This window comes from Akebia trifoliata, chromosome 6 (assembly GCF_017979445.1).
Source record: "Akebia trifoliata isolate Shusen 1 chromosome 6, ASM1797944v1, whole genome shotgun sequence".
In the NCBI taxonomy this organism is placed as follows: Eukaryota; Viridiplantae; Streptophyta; class Magnoliopsida; order Ranunculales; family Lardizabalaceae; genus Akebia; species Akebia trifoliata.
In genome coordinates this window covers 22,031,098-22,037,097 of record NC_141380.1, presented here as the reverse complement: position 1 = coordinate 22,037,097, position 6,000 = coordinate 22,031,098, and positions in this window count along the sequence as shown.

The following is a 6,000-nucleotide window of genomic DNA, read 5'->3' as shown; positions in this document are numbered from 1 at the left end:
TTTTCGTTTATTATGATTGGTGAATTAGAAGATCGTCCTATTGTCTGTTAAGCCTCCATATTCGACGGCCATAATCTATGGATTTTTTATTGTCTTTTTTGAAGTTCATTCTCCAATAATTTAATAGTTTAGGGCCGTCAAAAAAAATTCTACAAGAAAATATCTGACGGGCTAAGATCGTCAAATATGGGTATTTTTCACACAGTGTCATACATACTTGGAATCATTCAACTCTTGAGAATTTTCACGGGTGAAAAGTATGATGGATCATTCTTCAAATATGGGACTTGACATCTTTGACGATGGCTTCAACTACGTAATTATGATAACCTTGATTTTGAGAATCTTCTTTGAATTATGTCTAGATCTACCTAATATTTGGATACAACTAGGTCTAATGTTAGTCAATGCAGTACCTACCACATCCTCATAGGACCATGGGAAAACATTATCATTGTCAAAATTTCAATAGTAAGTTTATTGTTTTCTCATGTTCCTTTTGGGACAAGACATTACCAAATCGTTCTTCTTAGGTGTATTCTTTAAATCTAATATTTATCAAGTTCAGTTGTGGAACTCAAAACTCCTCTTCGTTTTAGATTTTATGCTCAAATTATTATTACACGTATGATAATCAGAAAACTTCATTACTTTATTAGAATTGAGAAATGCCTTGATAACAAAGATTGATGGACTCAACTAGAGCTAATTAACCAATAAAAACTAACATGACTAACACAACTGACTTAATAAAAACTAACATGACCTATAAAGCTAACTGAATAAAAACTAACATGACTAACACAACTAACTAAATCAAATCTAGAAATGACTTATGGACGATTGACTACAAACTTCAAAGTAATCAAAAATATTCGAGAGGATAGACTATGATGCCAGGGTTTGTGCTTCTTTGGTATTTTCACGATGGATGTCTTGAACTCATCTAATTTTTTCACCATTATATATTCTAATTTGAACCTATGAGATGATGAATAACCCATTGCTTCAAAAAACTTTTTGCTTTCCAATATTGTCTCTATCATGGGATAGATGGGCTCATTTATATGGACTAAAGATAGATCATCACGATTGATCAAGTGAATAAAGGAAAACAGGTCAATGGACCCTAGTTCGGTTGAAGAAATTAGGTTCAAAATTGGTAGATGTAGATTTTGATAAATAAGCAAAGGATTAGTGGTAACATTAGGTATTGTAGGGACATATATGGTGACTATCTTCTAATCAATTAGATTTTGAATAGCATGATGCAAAGTAATGCATTTATTAGTGTGGTGATCAGGTATTTGATGTTATCACAAAATAAGTTGGCCCTGTGATTTTGAGGAAGGAGATTAGGCAAAAGCTTAGGCTGTGAAGGTGTGAGAAGATATTTTTTCAATATTTTTTTATATGTAATACTGAGAGGCATTCCAAGCTTAGAAAATTGTTTTTGTGTTCTAGGTTGTGAGGTAGCTTGGGGAGACAGTGTTATTGAAGTATTAAACACTTGTACCGCAATTGTATTGAATCTAAAACTTTTGGATTTAGATTTTGTCAAGTTATAAAAAATTCCCAATGAGTGACCATCTTCCACTTGGCTTCCAACCTTGAGGAGATATTGAAAAGTGGAAAGATATTGAGGCATTAGGTACTTGGCATAAGTGAGAGTTATATTCTCGAGGATGATCCTGACATGTTCTTTCTCTTGAGGACGATACCACAATTGAGCAACTTTAGCTCTCCATTGAGCGATGAACTTAGTGAGGGTCTCTTCGAGCTTTTGCTTCGTCGTTTCCAAATACCTTCTTATAAGCTCAATGTCGATATTAAATGAATATTGACTAATAAATTCATTTATCAATTTACGCCATGTTTTTACACAAGATGAGCCAATGCAAAACATGTTTTTACATGAGATGAGCCAATGCAAAATATGTTTTTACATGAGATGAGCTAATACAAAGTAGATCCAGTGAGAATTCTTTGAAAAAGTTAAGTCATCTGCTTATCACTCACTCATTGATCTTGCATGATGCCAATGTATATTTTTAAGTGAGTCCTAGGCATCCAATCTCATCAAACTTATCTATATCTGGCATAGTAAATTTCTTTGACAGATTAACATTAAGAAATAATGTTATTGCCCCAAATCCAATGGTGAGATAATGTGGGTCCTTGATATTTTTTAATATAGTTTCAATTTGAGTTATTCGATGTATTAAAATAAGGTTAATAGGGTCGTCATCTTCTTTTTTTTCTTCATTGAGGTCAAGCACATCTTGAGGTTTTTCGGTTTTATCTTCAGTCTTTTTAGTTTTTAGGCTATCAATCTATGTTTTAATAGAAGCAATGATTTTTTGCTTGAAAAATATCCAAAGTCTAACAGAGTGTTGTTTCATCCATGGTAGTTGTTCCTTAACGTGGAAATGGTAAGTTACTTGGACTTGACGACGATACTATGGTAAGATGACTTTTTTAATAGGCCCAAAGTGGCACAAACGATGATTTAAAATATCTAAGAGAAATTATGACCAGATCGAAATGAAATCAAATTAACCATTGATTCTGAAGGATTGATTTTTTTTTAACCACACGATTAAATATTTAATATGAATTATCCCAAGTCTAGTGGTAATCATTGAGTCCAAATGCACTATAAACCTATGATGACTATAAAAGTGATAATAGTTAGTTGGGGTCTAACCCTAATTGGATTGAATCTTTTATCAAATGGATTGATTAAATCACATGATTGAATTCTATTGTTGTGAAAAGGTTTGGATCTTTGAGCCCAAAATCAATTAGTTCGTCATTTTCAGAAATGATGAATCTTACAATAAACCATCATGAGGAACCCAAAAAGTTTGATGGGTCTAATTTCAAAAGATGGCAATAGAAAATATTGTTTTACTTGACAATATTATATTTGGCCAAATTTCTAACTAAGGATACCCTGGTTCAGCAAAAGAATGAAATTGGTAGGACTACTATTGTCTTTTTTGAGACTTGGAAACACTCTGATTTCCTATGCCTAAATTACATCTTCAATGGATTGGACAACATACTGTACAATGTATATAGTACAATCCAAACTATAAAAGAGTTGTGGGAATCCTTAGATAAAAAATACAAAACAGAATATGCTGGAAAAAAGAAATTTGTTATTGGTCGATTTCTTGAATTTTTATGATTGTGGATTCCAAGACTGTTATGAGTCAAGTCAAATATCTTCAAATTATCCTACATGAAATTCATGCAGAAGGTATGACAGTTAATGAAACTTTTCAGGTGGCATATATAATATAAAAATTACCATCATCGTGAAAAGATTTCAAAAACTATTTAAAATGTAAACGTAAAGAAATAAAAATGAAAAACTTGATTATAAGATTGAGGATTGAAGAAGACAACCATATGAGTGAAAAAAGAGTTGAGAATCACTTTATAGAATATAAAGCTAATGTTGTGGAAGATAAAAGGCCTAAGTCAAAGTTCAACAATAAAAAGAGGAAATTCTCCAATCAAGGTAGTCAGGGTTCTAAATGCAAGGATTATAAAAAATTCAAGGGGAATTGTTATGTATGCAACAAACCTAGACATTGAGCAAAGGATTGTCGCAAACGTAAGGAACAAGATTCATCGAAGAATAGACATGTTCAAGCCCAATTGACTGAAGTAGAAAACCTTACGGTAATTGTTTTCGAAATCAATCTTTCTATAACTATCACTGAAATCAACTTAGTTGGAATTCTAGATAATGGTGGGTAAGCACAGAGGCCACTCGACATATATGTTTTGATAATAATTTCTTTTCAGAATATAAGACAATGGAACATGGAAAAAAATTGTTTATGAGCAACTTTTCAACTTCAATAGTTGAAGGTCAAGGAAAGATTGTGCTAAAATTTACTTAAATGAAGAATTTGACTTTAAATGATATGTTGCACGTACCCGACATCCAGAAAAATCTTGTACCCGGATCTTTACTTAGTAAGAAGGGTTTCAAGTTGGTTTTTGAATCTAACAATTTTGTACTTACTACGAATGGGATGTATATGGGTAAAGGATATTTGACCGATGGTTTGTTTAAAATAAATATAATGACTATTGTATCCAAAGTTTTCAATATTAATAAAATTAATTCTTCTTCTTACATGCTTGAATTACCTTATGTCGGGCACAATAGATTAGGACAGGTTAATTATGATTCTTTAAGAAGATTAATTAATTTAGGATTGTTGCCTAAATTTATTTTTTATGTTAATCATAAAAGTGAAATTTGTATAGAATATAAGTTTTCAAAATAATCTTTTAAATTTATTGAAAGAAATTATAAACCTTTAGATTTTATACACAGTGATCTTTGTGATCTAAAATTTGTTCGAAGTAGAGGAGGTAAAAAATATTTTATCACTTTTATTTATGATTGCACTCAATATTGCTATGTGTATTTACTAAGAACCAAGGATGGGGCTATGGAAATGTTTATTAAATATAAACATGAGGTTGAAAATCAAGTCAATAAAAGAATAAAGGTCCTAAGAACGAACAGAGGTGGTAAATATGATTCATTACCTTTTGATGAGCTTTGTGTTTAACATGGAATTATTCATCTAACAACAGTATCATACACGCCTTCACAAAATAGAGTTGTTGAAAGGAAAAAAAATCGAATTATGGAATGTTAATTAATTTTGATTTATCCTAGAACTTGTGGGGGAAACTTTACTTTCTGCAAATTATATTCTTAACAAGATATCCCACCAGAAAACTATTAAGATGCCTTATAAATTATGAAAAAGCAAAATTCCTTCATATAAATTCTTAAAAGTGTGGGAGTGCTTAGCAAAAGTAGCAGTCATAGGTGTGTTAATTTATATTGAAAACATAATATGTAATCAAAATTGTTTGAAGATAATAAGATATTATTTTGGTTAATTTGGAATCTGAATCAAATTGAAAGAACTTGAATCTAATTATGAGACTACTAGCCTTAAACAATGTTGAGGCTAAATTCCATGGGGTCAGGGCATGCAATCATAGGGACTACTTCCATCCTAAAGGGTGTGGGGATATCCTACCATATAATAAAAAAATCAAAAATAAAAATTGTTGAGACTTGAGACTCTGTATTAAATGAATGATTGAGCTGGGATGATATTTTCAAAGATTTTTAACTGAAATAGATCCCTCGTAATGGAATGATGTTTCCATTGAATCCTATATTTTTTCTTCCTTGTCAATCATAAATTTGATGTTGTGCCTCATTTGAGGTTAGAAAAGCCCATGATGTTACATAGAGAAATAATGCAAAATTATACATATTGAATAAGTAAATGAAGTTTATTTATATTTGTATATCAAATGAATTTTATTCAATCTAATTGTTATTGGAGCTGATTTGGATCCAGTAAAAATCTGATCCAACAAGAGATTGACAAATTCTTATTGGAATAGTTTTGGGTCTCATTTGTATTGGATTAACCACAAATCGATCCTAATAAAATCCAAACCGAGCTCAATCAATTGGAAATCCTAGTGACGACTTATTCAAATCGTAATTGAAAACCGAGGTTCTATATTCCCATTTAATTGGAATCGATCTAATTAAGGCAAAAATCGAGAATCCAAACTTTTCGTAAAAAATTTCGAGGACTCCAATTCCAATTCCATTAATATGAGAACCGGAACCAAACCACTAGGAACTGAAACCAAAAAAATTTAAAGATTATGATGTCGGTTCCGGTTCTGATTCCTTTAGGAACCGACCCAACCCGACCCATTGACACCACTCTGGGCGTGACCTAAACGCGGTACGTCCCTCTCAATAACATTAGCTTTAATAGATGACAAACACGTGTCATAATTTTCCATCGTACACTGTACTTCCATTACATCACGAATATAATTCCAAATAATCTATTATTCACGTGTTTCTCTCTCATTGCCCCTAATCATATATTCCTTTACATCGTGAAAGAAATATCAAATATTCAA